Source organism: Ruditapes philippinarum, unplaced genomic scaffold (assembly GCF_026571515.1).
Source record: "Ruditapes philippinarum isolate M1 unplaced genomic scaffold, ASM2657151v2 ctg8199_1_1_1_1, whole genome shotgun sequence".
Classification (NCBI taxonomy): domain Eukaryota; kingdom Metazoa; phylum Mollusca; class Bivalvia; order Venerida; family Veneridae; genus Ruditapes; species Ruditapes philippinarum.
The window spans coordinates 61,823-84,777 of record NW_026859115.1 but is presented as its reverse complement, the minus strand read 5'-3'; the positions used below and the strand labels follow the sequence as shown (position 1 = coordinate 84,777).

At 31.4% G+C, this 22,955-nt stretch overlaps 1 long non-coding RNA gene across 1 annotated transcript; it reads right to left on the bottom strand.

Moving 5' to 3' along the window:
- Positions 1-12,246: 12,246 nt before the first annotated feature.
- Positions 12,247-13,853, bottom strand: LOC132755278 (uncharacterized). Its single transcript, XR_009629183.1, has 3 exons — positions 13,723-13,853; positions 13,249-13,330; positions 12,247-12,715 (listed from the first exon to the last, which is right to left on the bottom strand). It is a non-coding gene; the product is annotated as an uncharacterized LOC132755278 (long non-coding RNA).
- Positions 13,854-22,955: the final 9,102 nt, after the last annotated feature.

Here is a 22,955-nt window from a genome sequence, read left to right as displayed (position 1 = left end):
GTATGAAATTCTGCCTTTACTGTATTAAAAATGTTTTTAATTTCCTGTAATTTTGTTCTGTGATTATGTTTCAAGGCAGTCAAATTGACCGTTAATTTTCTTTTCATATTTTGATTTCCTGGAAATCATTTTTCTTATCTGAAGGCATGCAACTTTAATATGATGATACATTAATTACATTCCATGAAAATGTTTAAAGATATAAAATATCTCATGACATGTTTGTTTATTTTACATTACACTTATAATGCAGCAAGCATAAAAAGTCTTCACAAAAAGTAGTATGAAATCGTACCTATATTACATACGAATGTATGTAATATTTTTCTTGTTTATATTTCCCTCGGGCTTTGGGCTTTCTCTACTACATAACTGTCGCAAGTGTACACTGTTTTGAGATGGTTGTGTAGTTGTCGATGATTTTAACGATTTGTCATGTCATTACATTAATTTCTGTGCCTGATAAATTTAGCTTTATTAGTCACCCTCAGCTTTATATCAGACACTTCATCAGTACATATAGATGAAATGAAGAGAATGAAATATTTTACCTCTTACTTTAGAAAATCGGCTGAACATTAATTAGCGGTATTTAATCGACTGTCAATACAGGCAAAAGACAGTAAGTTCATAATAAGGAATCGTTCTTATTTGCGTAATATCACTCAGCTACTCAAGTTTGCAATTTCCAAAGAAGTCAAATTATATTCGTTTTTGAGGCATACTGTGCCTTTAAGTTCAACTTGATAACGAAACAATTAACAAAATGTCACTCTGATATATAAGTATCTCTTTTATGTTTATCGTTTTTTGTTCAATTGTAAAAAGTATTCTTTATATAAATTTCTATGTATAGTATTATCTTTTATATATTTGTATATGATGTTCATTAAAATCATGTTCATGCATTTGAGTCAATACCATCAGTTCATTAAATAGAAGGACCACAAAGGAAATCAGGGATTCAGTTCTCTTTGTAATACTTATAGTATATGAAACGAGTAAGTTACGAGAACATGACACTGGCTGGGCGATATTGAGGGATGTTTCTGCTGGCTTTCCTTATTGTGATGTAATATATGCAGTTTTGTATTTCATAAATGTTTCATTTGAAATTTAAAGACAGATTTATTCACTTGCAAACATAATTAATAAAATAAAATAAAATGAAAAAACAAGCGTCTGATATAAAATTCGGCAGAGCCTCGATCACCCTTCCTTTTCTTTTAGCCTTGCCTGATAAATTTTGTACTATCAGACACTAGCATTGTATTCCCTATGTATTGCATGTTTTTAACATTTTAGTTATGTTCTTAAAAAGCTATTTTTGATTGTTCGCACATGAAACCATCGTCGTTTCTATAAATAGAAACAGGTGGGATATTCCCGATATATATTTAGCTATTAAGGAGTGGCATAGAGGATACCGGAATGTCCAAGATAATTAAACTAGAATGCTCTAAAAATAGTTGCTTTGTACTTAACATTATATCTCAGAAGTAAATAAATTATTCTAAAGAAAGGAAAACCATGGATTCTATAATGTTTAAATAAAAGTTTTAGAGAATGTAAGATGATACATGTGTAAATAATTTGTCATAAATGTAGAAAATGTACACAAGTAAAATTATGTCTTCCATACAAAATATCAATTCACTATAACTGTACTCGTTGCCAAAAAGCAACAGATTAAAAAGATGGTTATGAGTATTGGTCAATAAATAACGTTTTTGGTACTATAAAAGTACACAGACATTAAAAAGCTTTTTAGAAATAAAAATTAAATATTTCTGATAAACTGTGAAAATTTATATTTTATTTTTTCAAATATAAAAATGGAGGACTTGTTACGGCATATCAAACCATCACTGAATCCTATTCTATATTTAGTTAGTGTTAGATATAAAACAGAACGAATTCCGTTTTATTAGAGCTTTTTATGTATAAAAAAGATGTAACACACTATTTGACAAAATACATACTTTTATCAACATAGCAACTTAAAATAAGAAATAATAAAACTAACAATGATAAAACAATAATAGTAAAAATAAAAAATAATTAGCATAAGTCGACATATCAACAAATTAAAGGAAAAGAATGATAAATGATACTTATAGAAATACTAATAATAACAATCACAACAACAACAACGGCAGCAACAACAACAACAACAACTTTAATAATAATAACAACAATAAATGAAATAATAAAAAATAATCATAGATAACGATTACAGGAAATAATAACGATGTATTTAGACAATTTTACAAATCATACAAGTTTATAAATATTACATTTAAATAATATTGAGTGATGAGAAATGAGAATTTCAATGACACATGTATTAGATGTGTACATTTGCACGTGAAAAGAGACCGTCTATTGGTGTAGTAAGAGCACACCGTGTTTCAGGGCCTGTGATGACACATTGATGCATGTAAATTGATATAACGCAAATAATCTACAATAACGTTACTGTCCATTGACTGAAGATACTGCCGGTTCTGTCTCCAATAAATAAAATGTTTTAGGAAGGATACATGTGTCAGTTTCTTAAAAATTCATGAAAATGATTTGAAATAAATGAAGGGATTTCGTATTTACACAGACATTCTTCATTTAGGGTCACGCAAACCAAACAAATAACACAATCGTCAACTTTATCCCGGTCGGAGGGAAAACGCTGCTGTTGAGGGCAGATATGAAGGCAGCCAATGGTGGTGTATACGCTCTGGAAGTGGCTAACATTCTGACAGAAAGTCAAGAATTTCTTAATTCTTAAGGTGTAATATTTTCTCAAGACATAAAATATAGTAATGTGATAGGTGCAGCGAGAACAGCTGTATTTGACCCGCAGTTACTGTACAAATTAAGATTTCCTACGACCAAATTGGATTATAAATTGATCAATAAACATGAAGAAATTGCATTCTCTATGTTTATGCATGTAAGTCTGATCTGTTTTTGTCACTTTCTCTCTGTTAAGTTAATAGACATACGATTGTCCTTTATACTTTTAAATAATCTAAAACTGCATAAAAATTTTATGGTCTTCATATGATTATTTTTAATTACATTTAATGTGTTTTAATTAAAAGCGTTTTAAATTCACGTACAAAATTGATAACGTTCCAATGTTGAGAAATTAAATTACAAATGAAACTTTAAAGGTTTATGCCACAGAATTGGACCACCAGGTCCGATCTTTTTGTATTATCTTCCATGTTGCTTATTTAAAGTGCAAAAGGTTCATTGTGAACATTAGCTAGGTTTTTTCCTTGCTTCTCATGACGCTGACATTTTTTCGAGTGATTGGGCAAAAAATTCAAAATTTGTGAAGAAAGTTTTTTTCCCTATTCTTACCTAGATTTATGCCAATTGTGATTGAGATGACATGGTTCTCAAAGCATTGTCTTAACTGAAACTGGAAAATGTAACACTAATATTTAACGGAATTACATATTAAATGTTTGTTTTGTCAACAATTGATAAAACTTAAAACCAATGGTTAACATAATTTTTGTCAGACATATACATGTATAAGTTATCTGTCCTTGAAAGTACCAGAAATAGCAAAGTAAAATTCAAATCTAAGTGACGATAACTCAAATATGGGCTCGGTGACCCTATTTATTTAGCTTAAAATGTTTCTGTTATCTTATTCTAAGCTCATGCAAAGTTCAGATAAATTGTATTAATACGCAGTTTTCAGCCTGCCTTTATATCCATATGTAAGTGTATAGCATACGTCTTAAATATTTTCTACCGATGGAAAAAAGTAATGACGCACAGTAAACTTGGTTTAGCGTTTGAAATTATCTTTGTCCGATGGGATTGCAGAATTTCAAAATTAAAAGTTACAATTACTTTGGTAAATCGGCTAAACATTAATCAGTCTACCAAATGGACCGCCAAACATTAAATTGGTAAGTGTTCATAAGTTAGCATTAAAATTAAATCTGCCGTTCTTGACCAATTCAAATTTGTAAATGTTTAATAATATGAAAATTCAAAAACAATAAATAAATAAATAGATAAATAAAACAACTATATGTTTATGAAATCAACCTTGAGTGACACACAGATGAGACTTACATGCATAAAAATAGGAAATTAAATTTCTTCATGTCAATTGCTCAATTTATAGTGCAATTCGGTCGTAGTAAATCTTATTTTGTCCTGTAACCTCGGTTCAATAAGAAACTTTTTCGCATTAATTACTTTTTGAGAGAATATTACACCTGAAAGTTTAGCGTCTCAATTTTGATATCTTCCGCTTTAAGGGCGTTTCATCTTGAGCCTCGATAATACATTTCTGCTTGGCAGCATTGCTTTAGAGACCGGCTAATTTGGACGCATGTGGAAAAAAAGATACACAGTGTTAATATTTGGCTTGCGTGGCACTCAATTCCTTTCATTTATTTCAAACTTGAGATATTTTGAACAGAAAAACAATCAATTTAATGATATTTAGGGAGATGACACTTTAAAAGCACTCATTATAAGTTACCGGAGGAACGAGTTCAAAATTAACTGACTGTATACACAGGCAATAACAGTAAGTTCATAGTTATAGAATTGTTCTTATTTGCATAATATCACTCAACACCTCAAGTTCGTAATTTCTAAAGAAGTCGAATTATATTCGTTTCTGTGGCATAATTTGTCTTTAAGCTTAACTTTATAACAAAATAATGAGCATAATATCCCTTTGATATGTAAGTATCTGTTTCATGTTTAACATTTTTGTTCACTTGTAAAAATATTCTTTCTATTTTTTATAAATTTCTAAATATAGTATTTTCTTTCGTATATTTGGTCTGTGATGTTCAATAACATCATTTTCATCTATCTAAGTCAATATAATCAGTACTTTATAAAGAAAATAAAGGATTTGGTTCTCTTTGTATGAAACGAGTATTTTACGAGGATATAACACTGGCTGGGCGACATCGAGGGATGTTTTGCTAGAGAAATGTGGAGGCTAATCTAATTATGATGTAATCGATGGTTTCATATCTCATACATAAGTTATTATTTTTATTGTGTGTTATGGTACGTTTAAGCATGTTATTTCAAAATAGGTTCATCTTTCTTATAATATCATCTTATACTTTTTTACGTTGATTTAATTAAGATTGTAGACTTATGTTTAGATTAATTTATGAATAAATTTTAGAAAACCCACATGATATCTATATTTAATGTGTCTAATTATATAAAGGTACATTTAGACCTGTATTATAAATGTATGTACTTCGTAGTAGTAAAATGTGTACTTCCTATATATTATTATCTACATACGACTTTGAAATAGAACATACTTTTAAATATTTTAACGCAATGACAATTAAGTATAGATAGCGCGAAGTAATTTGTATACCTAGAGGATTTAAATTTTAAACAGTCCATAATTTCATTACAGAGCAACAAAGGCTAATACTTCCGGGTTCAGCCAGTTTAATGTTGTATAATTGGCTTAATTAAATCGGTCCATATACCCTACCCGCCTAGCACCGATCAAATGTTTGTGAGATTGAAATCGGAAAATATCACTGCAGTAAATAAACTCTTTTCACTTGATAAAATACGAATTTAAACAATTGTAAACACAAATCTAACTTATAAACTGTATATCGATATCTAGATTTTTTTGCTATATATAAACATACGTGATTATGACTCATACTTATAATAATCATTTAATTTAATTTAATTTCAATAATAAAGCATGATATTCTATATCAATACATTTTCATGATGACATTATTGACAGGATTCCCCTCCATGCTATCATTTTCCCTTTTTTACACATAATATATCAAATGATATATGAATCATTTTGAAAATTATTTAAATGCGTTGCCTTTCAACCGGCTTGTAGAGAAAAAACATAAATGTACTGGTCTGGCACGACTGGGTACATTAGTATATTAGAGAAAATGTTTCGGTCAAGTTTATACTTAAAGTTTAACCACATAAAATTCAAATAAGCGTACCTTTTGTTGAGCGAGAGATTGAAGTTATTTTAACTATTATTTTTACTTTAGCAATTTGTTCAAGGTAATTTTGGTCGGTAAACAGTGTTGGTTACACGCCTTGTAACCTGATTATACATGGTGTAAACATATTTTGACTTTCACCTTTTTACTCATTAATACCCTTGGCTGGGCTTAATGTCACTTTAATGACACATTATTGCACGATCGGCGTAACTCTCTTCAGGTGATAAATATTCGACATGTTCTCAATATTTTTTATTTTGATATTATCAATCACATGTTTCCCTTGAAGTAAAATGCATTCATTTTGAACTCTATTGTTTATTTAACTTAACATTTATCTTACGCAATAGATGTTTATCTATATCTATATTTAGTTCATCTTGGGAATTCCCGTTCTATATCTGGAACATACCAAAATAAGATGAAAATAACAAGTACAATGTATAGGGATTAAATGAGGATTCCATTTGGTTTATAAATATTATTTTTACTTTAATTTAACGTTAATACTCTAAGAGATAATCTATCACATCTGTTCAAAATTAAAATCTGAGGTATCGAACTGTGTGTTACTACCAATAAAGCATATTACTGGCGAATAACAGCTGAGGAACATCAAAGAAAAATCACACTGGAGGGTCAGACGAGGATTTTGAAGCAATTCAACGAAATAGTAGATAGTAGATCTCCCAATAAATCAATTAACAATAGCTCTTTATTTATCACCAAAGTTAAGAAGCTTTTATATGTTTGATTCGCATGGGCATGATGTAAGTGAATTTCCTCATACCTGTCTAAAATTCAGGTAAAAGTCTTCCATTATATTGATAAAAAATGTTTCACCATATCAACATGTCATACAAATTTATTAATGATTTTTAATGTACAATTATTTTTGTTAATGTGTTTAACATAAATGGTCTTTTTGAAATCCATCCCAAATTTTTCATTCCAGTGTATGTTTTACTTTCAGCATTTATCTAGGACTTGAAATATAACTACTGTATCTTAAGTCCCACACATGTATTAATAAAAACCTTTTTTTATTTGACATGAAAAAAAATGCATGTAATATTACTATATTAGTCCCTTTTGTTACTATTTTATATACTGTTTGTACATTTGTTACAATTATAATAACAAAAAAACAGACTTTTTTATTTGACTACTGTTTTGTATGTTCCAAAGAAAATACATTTAATATTTTTATCTCTAGTAAGCCTACCAAAGTTCATGATGAATAATGTCTATTTATCTATGATACACAATTCTGGTAAAATCCAATTAACCATTGAAAAGAAATCTGGTCATAAGATTTCTACCATTTTATCGTCACTTGCTACATCTCTTGCTTGGACGCCCTTTGATGCTTTACACCGATGCTTTTCTTCCTATATCATGATATATCATTTGCCTCGGACATTTTGAAAAATAAAGTCGATGAAAGTTTTTGTTTTGGCTTATTTGATGGATTTTTATATTTTTTACCATGAGTAGGTGTTGATATTTGTAGAAATTAGTATCATTATAGGTGAAAAAGAAATTGTACTTGCTTTGATATTTTTATCATCTAATATTACTAATAATTACTGACTATTACTGACTAAGTGACACAAAGATAACAATGTTGCACTACTGTCACGTCACATTACAAGTCTTGTAAGTCTTGTGTGTATTGGAATTACCTTCCTTACCAGGTAGGCATCAGTGAAAGAATATTGTTTCTGGCCCCTCTCTCATGGACATACGATAAGTATAACTATGCAAATTAAAATGATTTGCAAAACATCCGGAATAATGTACAATAGTACTTAATCTAAATAAAAAATGACCTGTGTGTAGGGGTGATTTGGCAAGGTTTCTTTAATGAGCGCATTTTTTGCGCGGAGCTTCTCAATTGCTGTAGTATTGCGGCAACATTTGTACTTGTAACGTTGACATAATGGTCTTTATCAGTGTTTCCACTGACCAATTTTAATTTTCCGCCAATGGGGAGGGTTCGGGCAATTTTATGGAGTACTCCGAGTTTTTTTAAAACTTCGCATCCGAATGAAATATAGCATCGTCAGATACCCAGGGTTGATTAATATGTAATCAAGCCGAGAGTAAAATTAATCGATCTGCGTTGATATACAGCAACAGGTGTGTAAAATACAAAAATACTACGGCCGATAAATGTTAATGATTCGGCCGTGGGTATCCGATGATGGAAATATAGACGGACTTATATACCACGCTCATTTTTATTCATTATCTTTCGATACAAAGACTAATAGTTCTCCAATTAAAACAATCATAATAGTTAACATTTGGACAAACGACATGTTCACTGTTTGGTTATTTTATTTTTTTATACTTTTAGCTGTAGTTCCAATATCAAATTTCAATTTTGTGTCATTTTTTAATATTTGTTTCTCACAAAATGATACAAATTAAATCTTTACACAAAAGCAAAGTTGATAAAATCATCTGACAATACCAGTCAAAGCTGTATGTATATATACACTATCTTACATTGAAACAGAACTTCTTTGATAAGTGAATGTGGTATAAAAGTTTGAGTTAAAAAGTTTTATTTTAATTCTGGTTTACACATGGATAAGTTTATCAGATAAGTACATGTAAAGGTTACTCTAAACAATGCTTACACAATGTGAAGATATTTAAAATCTTGATTCAAAAACTATAGAATCTGCTGTGCAGATATACATTATGTACTTAGTCCAGCTTTTATAGAATTAGCGTATTTAATAAAGAACATTTACCGAGTAGTTCTAAAGGAGATTTTCACTGTAAAAATCATATTTCCCTACTTTGGGCATCAAACAATTCCGAGAACTATATTATATAAACTTGATATTTATTACATTAAAATGGATCTATACAACACATAGATGTACTTGATTGTCACAGAAAGTACAAAACTCATTTTTAAATGTCTGACTTTATTTTGAATTTCACCATTCATAAATCATTAAACATGAAATGCAGTAATTGACAAAAATATAATTGTCGTTAAGCTGACGACATAGACACTGGTATTCTATTGCAATGAAATGAGGTTATCTAAGTCTACAGTATGGTGATAAAAGTATCAACATTATAATAACATTTATTCAAGAAAATATACTTTTTTGCCGACACTGTAGAGTCTAGCCTTATTGGTGGTGAATAATTCAAGTACACTGTTATGCATTATTTCGGACACGAGCAGGCAACCAAGTAGAGCCATCGACCTTATGTAAGCTAGCAGGATGAAAAAGTCCAAAGACCCTGACGAGATGATTCGAACCTACAGTGAAGAAGGGCACGCACGTGTTAAAAATCTGCAACATTAACCACTTGGCCATGAAAACCCTTCAAAATCATATGAATTTTACATATTGAAATACATGTTATAAATCATAACAACGTGAGTGTGTATGTAATAAACCGCAAAACAAAATGAGGTACTAAATAATTATTCCCATTTTCTGCACAATTGTTATATTAATTATGGCCCTAGTAATAAACAATAACCTAGAACTGTGTCCAAAGGCGGATGCCCCCACTGAATACATATATATATGGTATATAGTGAAACAATCAACAAAGGGCCATAATTCTATTAAATTTGGTCGCAGCGAAAATTCCTTCATTCACTACCATCTACACATTAAGATTGTTCATCCCTGGAAGTTTAAGCAAAATCTGCCATCCGGTTTAAGAGGAGTTGTGTTCACAAAATTTCTATATGGTATATAGTGAAACAATCAACAAAGGGCCATAATTCTGTAAAATTTGGTCGCAGCGAAAATTCCTTCCTTTACTACCATCTACAAATTAAGATTGTTCATCCCTGAAGTTAAAGCAAAATCTGCCATCAGGTTTAAGAGGAGTTGTGTTCACAAAATTTCTATATGGTATATAGTGAAAAAATCAACAAAGGGCCATAATTCTGTTAAATTTGGTCGCAGCGAAAATTCCTTCATTTACTACCATCTACACATTAAGGTTGTTCATCCCTGGAAGTTTAAGCAAAATCTGCCATCCGGTTTAAGATGAGTTGCGTTCACAAAATATCTACATAGTATATAGTGAAAAAATCAACAAAGGGCCATAATTCTGTTAAATTTTGTCGCAGCGAAAATTCCTTTCTTTACTACCATCTACACATTAAGATTGTTCATCCCTGGAAGTTTAAGCAAAATCTGCCATCCGATTTAAGAGGAGTTGCATTCACAAGATTTCGGGACGTACGGACGGACGGACAAGTGCAACGCTATATGCTCCCACTTTTAAGGGGCAAAAAAATTAACTTAGGAAATAGATATCAATTTTGAGTGCATTGTTGTAGAATAATGCACGGTTCTAATTCAAATACGTAGGTATATAATCACGAAGACCGATAGGCCAACGGATAGATTACAAAGTATTTAACGACAAACCGTGCACTATTGTTTTACAATTCAAAGAATGACCAATGTCTATTTCCATTGCTAATAAACAGAGAATAATTCAAGTGTGCAGGTTCAACAAGTTATTATTGTCTTAATAGAAAACAATTGTGAAATGAATCAAAAAAAGAAAAAGTGCTACACTTTCCTCTTATTCAGCTATATACACATTCACAAGAAAACACTAAAACATATTGCTGTAAATTACGTTTTATGGTACTTGCTAGCATTTCATGTAGGGACAGTAACGAAGTTAAACATGCAGACATTTGATGTCAAAAATTTTATATTTTACCTGAAATTACTTGTCTCTAACGTTTATGAGGCACGTTAAGTAAAAGTCATGCAGCATGATTGTGAACAATATAAAATAACAACAACAGCCAACACATACAAACCGGAAATTTAAGACGCCGTCCCAGAAACAATCAAAAATGGATTCATTTTTACCGTTTTGCATATGTGATGAATAGAATATTACTTTTGTGTAGTTTTACTACTTGATTAAATGAACTTGTTGAATAAAATAATATTATGCCAGTCTTTATTTTATTCAATTCATTCAACAAATTCAGTATCACGCCTTCACTTATTTAATATCCTTACGAAGAGTCTAGGGGCCTATCAAAACAAATCAATAGAAGTTTAAACAATAATACCTAGTTGAAAATATGACAATATTGGAATCACAGACATTGTATTAAATACATGTACTATGAATTTCACATATTCTTGATACACATATGTTAGTCACAACTACGAAATTGAACAATACAAGTAACTTGATTAACAGCGCAAAGTTTTCTGTAAAAGTTAATTAAGTAGACTTAACTTCAATGATCAATTTCTAATTTTGTCACCACCACATTGTTTCTTCATTTCTTTCTTTGTTTGATTTTCTGGTTGTTGTTTTGTCTTGGGATCTATAAGGAGTCATGTGGAGATTTTCCAGAGCGGCCGCAAGAGGAGAATTACAGCTCTGCTTTTTATTAATAACATGGAAACACATTTGCGACAACGCAGCTAAATCTGAAACTTTCTGTATAAATATTAAAAAATCTTCGAATGCCTGTTGATTTGACATGATTAAAACATCTTCCATTGGCTTTGGTTTTGATATGATTAAAACATCTTCCATTGGCTTTGGATTTGATATGATTATAACATCTTCCATTGGCTTTGGATTTGACATTATTGATTTTTTCAATATATGCAAAAAAAGTTTTATATGATAGCAATCATTGAAGAAAGAACATAATTTTTTGTAACAAGAATATTCACGTGGAAGCAACACTGAAGGAAGAAAACATTTGTCTTTCAACCTTTGACCGAAACCATCAATTTCAATACCAAAAATAAAATGCCAACCGTCTTGCAAAATATTTTGAAGCTTTTGAACAATCAATTCTTTCTCTGCTTGTGATAGTTGTCTAGAAATTAGGTTATCATCCCAGTCTAAAAAATGCGGACAACTACCACATGATACAAATTGATACAAAACCTTCAAGCAGTTGGATAAACACAACCAAAAGTTATATTCGCGCCATATTTCAAGGTTTGAATTTTCTATGCAATAAAATAAAACTGCTTTGTAAACAGCATTAGAATTTTTTAAACGAAACAGTGGATGTAAATGTAAATTTCTATAATTTTTTTTTAAATCATGACGAAACCCCTAATTTGTACTAAAATTTAGTTTTAAACACCCGGGAAATTTTCTGCAAATGAGTGGAAATTTTTTCCCCATTAAAAAAGTTTGCTTTTCTTTTAGGGGCCTGGGGGGGAAAGGGCCCACAAAAAAAACATTCTTTGTCATGTAAATATTTCTTCAATTCTGGTTTTAGAAAAGCCTTAGAACCAATCTTGACCCGCCTGTCATAGCAGGGTATACAAACGTTAATATGGCAAGGAGCTGTATGGACATAATTAGAGCAAATATTCAACATTTCTTTTTGCAAATAATAATGCCCCGGAGGCATATTTTCATTTTGTACAAGAATGGCATGAAACACTTTATGTTTCTTTTGATCGCAAGACTGATTCAAACAAATGTCATTCCTTGGCATGTAAACATCCAAGTCTGAATCTAATCCTGAAGTTGTTGTACCTTCTGAATGGCTCCCAGAGAGATAAATCCTTTCGTGTGCCTTTCCTGATATATTTCTAAGGGATTCAACGGCTTTCCTTTCCTTCATAACGTTTTTTTCATTAACACCAATGTCATCGAATACATCTGATAATGCCAAAGACAGCAGTAATGCATCGTTTAATCTGAAAGCGTATAACACAGTGCAATCAATTATCAAGTTTCTACTTCAGCAATATGTTGTTTGTGTAGCTCTAGCAATATATTCGTTTCTGTTAACATACTTTAAACACGACATAGACAATTTCCGAACTTCAAGACATTCAATATCTCCGACAAAAGTTTTGTGCACGTTAAATTTATCGCACCAATTAAAGCATATTTTAGCAAATGTAAACCTTTGTGCTTCTTTTTTTTCGTCAAATGCAATGGACATCAAATACTAGTAACTGCATGTTCACATGCACACGTAATATTGGCAGATTGGTCAGTGTTTTCATTGACTGAATCGTCCGCTGGAATTGTTGGTATAATGTATTTGCGATTCATTTAAGTGTAATAACAATACACAAACAAATACAGAGGGTAACTTATTTAGCTTTTGAATTTACGAAAATGAAAAAAATATTTCATTGACCTACATACCCTACCAAAACTGGCACGTGTTGCGGAAGGGGAGACAAAGATAATTTTAAAGCTTGCCTAGAGACACACTTACCTACATGTAGATACTTCGTCAATTTTTTCTTCCGATGTAACTGTTTTAGATTCATCATGACTTGTATGAGGGTCTTTCGATTCTGAAAGATAAAAAACATCTTTTCATATATTTTACGTGATAAGTAATAGATTGAAGCAATATTAAAGTAAGAATATTTAGTAAGAACCATGATTATGCTTGTGGTATTTCCAAAACTTCAGTAATTTGTCGAGAGATAGTTGAGTTAAATAAAGAAGCTTATACACAATGTTATCAAATTGAAAACTAGTGTGTTGGTAATAAAATCGTGAACTTATCAATAGATATTTATAACCGCCATTTAATTCACTGCTTAACATGCATGATTAAAGTATTTATAACTGAAACATTCTTTTCAGCGACGTGACTAGTATTTCGCAAAAGTTAGAAACTTTATCCAAAGTTTTTATCGAACGATTATTTTATACTAAATATACTGCACTTAATACTGACCAATGTTTTGCAGCGACTGTTTTAACTTTTTCAAATTGATAGAGGACGTTATCTCTATATTTACCACCAACTATTGTTGACAGAATTCTAGAAATGTTAAGAAGATGGTGATTTATATCCTCCTCCTGGAATAAATTTCCATACAAATTTTAAAAACTTTTTTATTTTTTACTACGGAAAGGGGGAGTAAAAGTCCCCGTTTTCCCTTGGGGTTTACAAGACCCGTCGTTATCTGAGTTTGCACTGAAAAGGGTTGGGAAACAAAAAAAATCATGTTAAAACTTTTTTTCTAAAAAGCCAACAGACACTTTGTATTTTTTTAATCTTAAGGGTTTTTTCATTTAAAATTGATATTTTTTTTGTTTTTTTTCCAGCTTGAAATTGGGCTATTGGGGAAATGCCTAATTTTAATTTCCCTTTAAAAAAATTTTTGCCCCCCGAAAAAAAATTAATTTTTTTCTTTTTTTGAAAAACCCCCAAACCCTGAAAAATTTTTTAATGTTTTAAAAATATGGTTTAAACTGTTTTTTAACCCGAGGAACGTAGCAAAAAATAAATTTTAAAATAAAAGTAGAAAAAAGAAAAACAAAAGTAGTATTTTGACTTTCATACAAAATACTAATTTACTATCACTGGATTTAACGCCAAAATGCAACAGATGGAAAAAATGGTTCGGGTAATTAGCCAAAAGCTTTTTGGATACTATAAATGTACATCAAAATTAAAAAGCTTTTGAGAAATAAAAATAAATCATTTCTACGGCATAATATGCCTTTAAAATAAACAAGCAGGGTGACACTTGTCAATATATTAAGCTTTATTCATGAAAAATCTATCTGCTTTTTAAAATAAATAATTCCGCATCTACCTTAATTATAATATTTACAATTACTATATTATAATGAACAAGGCGGCCTGCTGTAAAACGGACATGATCGTACTAAAAATATTTTTTCTTAACATTCTCATTATTGAGCGAACTAACGTACTAGATGCATTCATACTTAAACAATCCTTGTATGACAGTAAAAGAAAAGTCAATATTTGTTTTGTTTCAAAAACACTAAGCTCTACCACATCAAGATAACTTACTTAGATTTTTCTTGATCTGCTGCAAACTATGAGCTGAAACCACCACTGTAATAAATACTGATATATCTGTATGTTTGCTCAAGGCGGTGGCTATGTCTTGAATGCGCTGATCGAATGCCTTACTCTCTAGATATTCTAGAAGTCCAAGTAGACATGTGTATGATTTACACCTTACCACAAATCGGATACAGCATTTTTCTGCAGGGAGAATTGTAGTGCCCGATTGCTTAAATATATCTATCATCAGTTCCATTACGGCAAGTGTCAATTCCTCTTCATTTGGATATTGTATTTGTGTCTGAAGATATCTTTGCACGCGTTTTCGTACATGTTCCTCATTAATTGCTTTAGGTTCAGGTGCGCTATTGATTTCTCGAAGAAGTTCGTTTATTTTCTGAACAAGCATATCCTCAGCAGAAGAAGCAGTTTCATCATTTTTGCTATGGACATGTAATTCTGTTTCAACATCTTAAGAAAGAAATAAAAGTAGAATTCATGAAATTAATATTTCAGCTATAGACAGTTTTACATGTTTGATTGTTTCAGAAAAGTTAAACTGATTGAAAGGCAAAAGTAGAACAGATACAAAGTAATTAAAATGTAAACCTGAGAAATTTTTTAAAAAAGGATATTTACTTGGTAATATATTACCTTCTTGAATATCTGTATTGCCATTAGTACTTGCTTCAGCTTCTCTTTTCAGCATCTCTAAAAATCAGGTTTCAGAATAAAAATACCATTCTATAATGAATAGTAATACTCAATATTATAAGTGAAGATATTTTTTGAAAAATATAATTATGATTATAATTTTATTGCATCATTTGTGTTAACTTGGTTTAACATATTAACACGCTGTAATAGTAATTGGTATTCTGAGAATTATTATAATATTTAATTTATCTAAAGTCATTCTATCAAACCAGATATTTTGTTTGACAAATGTAATTTTCTGCTGGCAAGTAGCAAAAGTTATAATAATACGAGGCCTGGTGGATAAAAGCTCCAGAATTCAAAAAATCCATATCCCTTATTTTGTGTATCTAAAATATTCTTAAACTCACAGGAGACTATTGTGAAACATTGTAAAATACAAGAGAATTTTTTACAATAGAAAAGGAAATAATGAGAACAAATAAACAAGAGTAATTTATAAGTGTAAATTTTTGTAAAACCTTGCTTATACTTAAAACATGCAAATAATTGTATTGATAAATAATATTGGTTTAGTTTTTATTGTTATGGTGCCATGTGAAACCCCAAAATCAAAATTTAAATTGTCTAATATAAAATAAACCAGTGCAAACTTGTAATGTAGCTCATTTTCTTCAATCATCATTTAGTTTAAAAAAATTATCATGCACTAGGGTTTCACAAATTAATAGATAAAATAATGACATTTTTCAATAATCTGCTTTAAAACATGAGCATTAAATTGTTACCCTTTACATGCTTTAGCATTTGTATTATTTCATCCTGTCCCTTTTCCGATTTGCAGAAATAACGATGGCTCTCTTCGGCCAATTCCCTTTGTTGCACATTCGTAACTAAACTCATGCAATATAAGAAATACAATCCATTTTAAAAGTGTTTTTTTTTAAATTTATTTAAGTCTCGTTTTAATAATTTAACATGATAACATACATGTATTGAGTTCGTATAAAGTAGCAATTTCACAAGAGGCTATGTGAGTATCATTTGATATATAGAGACATGTTTCAATTATCGTTAAAAGTATATGTCCGATTCTAACTTGCTTCAATCACCATTTAGCTAAAGAAAAACATGAATATAATGAACTGAGCTTTCATACATAAATAGATAGATAAAATAATGACATATTTTTAATAATTCGCTTTAAAACATGAGCAATAAAATGTTACCTTCTACGTTTTGTCTTATTTCGTCTTGACTATTTTCTATTTTGCACAAACGACTATGGTTCTCCTCAGCTAATTCCCTTTGTTGCATAGTCGTACCTGGACGCATGCAATATAAGAAGTACAATCGATTTTATAACTGTTTCGTTTGATTACTTAACTGTTCTAAGTGAGTATATTTTGATATGTTCCAATAATCTTTAAAAGTATATTACCTATCAATTTGAACTTATATGATTAATTAAGAATTAAAGAATTAAAATGTTCGGGTTTTTACATCATCATTTTGTCACACATGAAATATCATGACACAAAAAGTCTACCATTTCAAAAAAATATGTTGTTATTTTAGAAATTTAGATGATAACATATTCATATTAACCTTGTATCTTCTTGATTTCTTTACATATGTCATCTAATTTGATACTGTTGGCACCAGAGTCAACTTTAATTAGTGTCAAGAGTTCGGTTTGAAACTCTTTGAAGTCCTCCAATGTTGAACTTATTTCTAAAGGCCCAGACTTGGTTGATTTAATTAGCTCTTGACATTCGTCATGGTATTGGCGATCAATTCCTGAGGACAAATTTAGGAGAACGACATTCAGATCAGTTCTATATTGATGAAATTCATTTTCTGATAATGCAAGTGATGCACTGTGTCCGTGAATTTCATTTCTAAATGTACGAAGACTCTTAATATCGATTCGTTCCTGAGGGGTAAGTATGCTTCCAAAAATATTCAGAATTACTAAACACAAAAGTGATGTATCCCAGTTATCTAGGTCATCATTGACAGATCCTGCTGCTGGAAATATGCATTCGTATTGACTGTCATTCCGTATTAGTTGCCGAAGTTTGCTACTATTGTCCAGTAGAATTTGTGATAATGGTTTCCTTATTTTCTTGGCTTCACGTTTTAAAATCCCTTTTAACACCAATGGTCCTCCTTTTCCCAACAACAAAATATACCTCAAATACCTTTCGTTGTCTGAAGTTGCCATAGCTTCAGCTAGAAAACACATTTTCGTATTTATTTATTTATTTATTTACAATGAAAATAACTTGTTGTATGAGAATTAATATATTACTGACTTCAAATGCGATACTATAGTCTTGAATTCATATTCTCATTGTTAGCCAACAAAAAATACATCCTAGTAATACATGTACACATTAATGTGTATTTTATAATAGTAAATTATTTTCAGTTTTAATAATCGTATGATCGTTTCCGTTTCTTCAAAGAGTTGTTACGTATAATATCAATGTTATTTAATTTTAATAAACATGAATACGTGAACAGAATAAAATTTTCCAGAACAAAACATTACGTTAATTATACGAGATGATCTTCTAGCCACTACATTGACATTTACACACGATACGACATACGGATATCTTATTGAAGATTACTGATCGAGTCACACGCAGTTTTACACATATTAAGTAACATAAAACACACTTTGTTTAAGTATAGGGGTGTGTCATTTAGACCAAATGGGGAAAGTTGAAATCAGAGTCCTCATTAAGTACCTCTGTAAGAAAGGGATGTGCCCCAAGGAAGTTCATGAAGACTTCTTGGGAACGATCCCCTTCCTATAGCACTGTGAGAAAAAGGGCTGCTGAATTTAAGAGGGACAGGGAGAGCATTGGAGATGATTAACGGTCTGGGCGGCAGAAGAGGCCAGGTCACCAACGATGAAACTGCCGAAGTTTTGAACAATCTGGTAATGTGCGACAGAAGGCGACACCTGCGAAGCATTGCTAGGGAAATGTGTATAAGCTTTGGTTCAGTTCAAGCAATTCTGACTGATGTCTATGGCATGTCAAAGGTTTCCGCTTGATGGGTGCTAAGACAGTTGACTGACGACCAGAAACGGACCAGGCTTGACATTTCAAGATATATTTTGTCTCGCTACGAGGATGAACCTGATTTTATCTACCGGATCGTAACAATGTATCCATCACTTCGATCCAGAATAAAAAAACAGAACATGCAGTTGAAGCACCCTGGCTCACCCCTCCGAAGAAATTTAAGAGGGTGCCATCAGCAGGAAAAATGATGGCTTCAAATTTTTGGGATAGTCTGGGGATAATCATGATTGAGCAAGGTCGTACCATAAACGATACGTACTATGCAGACGAATTGAGACGTCTGTGTCAAGATATCGCGCGTTAAAAGGAAGGTCAAACTGACTCAAGGCGTTCTGCTCCTGTACGACAATGCGCCAGCTCACACATCCCAAGTTGCGATGGCTGCTGCAACTGACTGCGGCTTTGAAATTCTTCACAATCCCCCATATTCTCCGGACTTAGCCCCTTCTAACTACTACCTGTGTCTGAAACTGAAAACCAAGCTTCGTTGTAGACGTTTTGGAAGCAATGAAGGTGTCATGGAGGCGGTCAATGAGTTCTTTCAGGACCAAAATATAGAGTTCTATTTTGAAGGGTTAAATAATTTGGAGCACATGTGGGCAAAGTGTATTAATGTAGATGGCGATTTTATTGAAAAGTAAGACCATTAGCTGGGTTCTTTTACTACCGAAAGTAACTTCGGGTCGGGATCTTTTTGATCAATCCTCGTTATTCCTGGCATCTGACAACTAACGTTTATGATAAAATTATTACTATGTGATATCACGGACTTCAGATTATACTAATGCTATGTGATATCACGGACTTAAGATTATACTAATGCTATGTGATATCACGGATTTCAGATAATACTAATGCTATCATTGACAGTGACAGTGACAACCCGCCACCTTAACTTTTGGAAAAATAAGCGGTATAAAGCAAAATATTTACTCGACCTACAATGTATTATGTTTCATCTGTGTAACAAAGTTTATTGAGTTTAATTGCCTTGTTTAAAATAGCATTATCATCTGTTAACCATTAACAATAAAAAAATAAATGAAAACAGTTTCTATTTTTAGTAACAGTGACAGTGACCTTAAACCTACGGGTCCAATCTAGGTTTCTTCACAGACTTGATACATACCAAAATTTTAATTACAAACATCATTCGTCAGTCTTATATGTTATATTCTAAAAACTATTGATTCAATTTTTAGTAACAGTGACCTTGAACATATTTGATCAAACAACACTTCTAAGCTAGGTCTCATCATAAGCTTACAATATGACAAGTTTTATTACAATAATTTTTCATTTCTTTTTAAGTTACGTCCCCCAAACCATTTTCCCATTTTTTTTGTAAAAGTGACCCTTTTACTCCCCCGGGGGTCCAAAAGCAATTCCCCATCCCGGGGCTAAAACATAAGCAGCTATATAAAAGTTCCTTTTTTCAAAAATCTCATTGCCAAATGGGAGTTATTGTCCCCGGAAAAACCCTTTTTCTATGTTTTTAAATTACAGTGCTTTTGATCCCAGGGGTCCAAAAGCAATCCCGACTTGGGTCTTCATATAAAATATGATAAACAAGATCAAGAAGGTAAGGCGGCGTCCAAAGAACGCAACCACAGGGGCGGCGCCTTGAAACGGTCAGCAACATACCTACTACTGCGGAGTTTAAACCGGTTAATGGTTCACCAAACCTTGCTTTATATCAAGTTTGATCACAATATCTCATTCTTAACTCTAGTTAATGTCCGGAAACCATTTTTCTATTTAGAAGCCTGAAACCAGGGAGTCCAAACGCAATTCCAACCTAGGTCTTCATATAAGATTGCTTTATACCAAGTTTGATCACAATATCTCATTCCTATCTTTAGTTATTATCCAGAAACCTTTTTTCTGTTTTGAGTAACAGTGACCTTGACCCAATGGGGTCTAAAAGCAATCACAGAATATTGCTATTTCCCAATTTTGATTCCAATAACTCGTTTCAAACTCTCATTATCGTCCGGAATCAATAAAGTGGATCAACCGTCTGACAAACTGACTCCTTTATACCCTTTATATCCCCTTAACTTCGTTTGTGGAGTGGGTAGGGATATAAAAAAGATAAAACAATCAACTGCATATCCTTCTTGAAACAAGTATACAATCACAAATAGGTTGGTAAGCCAAAGCGTTTGGAAGCATTTGCCAAACAATGTTTTGTGGTCAAAGTTGCTGTCACCTTTGACGAGGGTACCTCAAAATCCGAAGGGATCAGCTGTTACTCATAATCAACATTTACGCAGAATCTAAGGACATAACTACTAATTGTCCGTTGTTGCTGGTCGGACATAGTCTGATCTACAGACCGACGAAACGCTGTCTAGTGAAAAGGGCATCAAACTTGTATATGGTTCGCCCTTAAAGTCTAAAGATAAATAAGATTATTTTCGTTTTGAAAAATACGCAGTATAAGTATATATTATGATATTTCTATTGTGCATATTGGTGATTTAAGGAAGATCAATTTTCACTGGAACACATTCTTGAAATTTGAACACAAACTTGTGATTACGTAACGATGATAAGTGTTTGTCAGAGAATACATGTAAAGATATGTTTCTTCCTCGTTTATTTCCATGCAGGTTCTTAGTTTCAGGTGTTTCCCATCGATTTTGTCAGTTCTTCGAATTCGAAATAGCCCTTATACCAAGTCGCGTAATTAACTGTAATGATTTCATATTCAGTTGTCTGAATCTAAACGTATATGTTCTTAATATAGAAGTATTTAAAAAACAACTAATTAAAAAAAATTTCTTTTACACACGATTTATTGAAGCGTTTGTCATCTAGAGTTTATAAACGGGTTGCTATTTTCCGAAAACGCTTCTTACAAAAATACGTGTAATAACATGTTTAAAGAAGCCATTTTTGTTTAACCTTGATACTGATATAATCAAAATCACAATTATGTCAAAATTTTGGATATAATCTTGACAATATAGTCAACTGATTTATTCACCAAAACATATTTTAACAAAATTGATTAATCATTAGTGACATAGACAGTGAGTTACAATAGATATGTATCGAAACCTTACTTTAAAATATTATGATATTTTCAATCCGTACACTTTTTAAATTAGGTCGTTTCGAAAACAAAATCATAATGTAGAGATCAGGTACAATTACCATGTAACACAATGAAACAAAATCAAAAAAGAAGCTTAGGTTTACCTCTTAATTCCTCATAAATAGAGTAATCTTGCAGATTCAACTAACTTAAGTCATCTTACTTAAAAAGAAAAATATCGACTCCATTTTGTGTGAGCAAATAAGTTTTAAATTTTACCCGATAGAAACGATCAATTGCGCAGACCAGTCGGAAACTTCTGTCGATTACGCATATTATACCAAAAGCATTGTAGATAATTGACGAACATTCAAGATAGTATTACAAATATGTATTCGATAACCTCATGTCATTATTTAAATTTACCAGAGAGTGACGAAAGGGCGGCAAGGGAGGACATGCAAAATAGCTTAGATAACAGACAGCAACAAGAGATAAACGAAGATCCTTGTTCGCTCGTCTGAACAAGAATGTAATTGTTAATGTCACCTTATGTCAAAACTAGCCATTTTGAAGTTAATTACTTTTTGTTATTACTGTACATCAACATTTATTTTGTTTAAAAGAATGGATTGAATTAATAGATTTCCATAGAATACAAACCAAGATCAATTTTGTTACTTTGTTACTTACCATTGTAAATCTATGCTGCAGTTGAGAAAGTACACATTCGCTATTCAACCACAAATATTTATTACGTAAAGGTAATCTCAAATCATTCAAAATCGTTCTAATTTAATAAAAATCTATATTATGGTTTCCAGACAACTTTACAAGCAAAAGGAATTAAAACCCTTTCTGTTGGGGCTCCGTGCTGTGTTGTAAAGGTCTTTGTTGAGTTTTAATCACGCCAGGCATTTTGGATTTTTAAATGGTTAGAAGCTTGTTCAAGTTCGGTTACGTACACTATTATGGTGCCCTTACGTCCTCAAAGTAGCACATTTACTTCGGGCAAGATGTAGATAAGTAATGTCATTGAAATATATTGAGTCATTCTTAAATATTTATCATCTAATTGCTACTATTATCAAATTATATTTATAGCAATAATAACGTTTTTTTTTAAAATTTATTTCTGATGTCATCCAAATAATCTTGTTATAGATTATGATAAATATAAATATTTGATCTCTAAAAAAAATACAAGTCACTTAAATGAGTTCAACTGTGCCACTCAGCAGCCCATTTTTATCGAAGTCTAAATCTAGAACAGTTTCAATGCATTATATGGGAGTGTATAAGGATCCGAACCCGAAAATTTATAAAAGAAGATATTCAAGGAG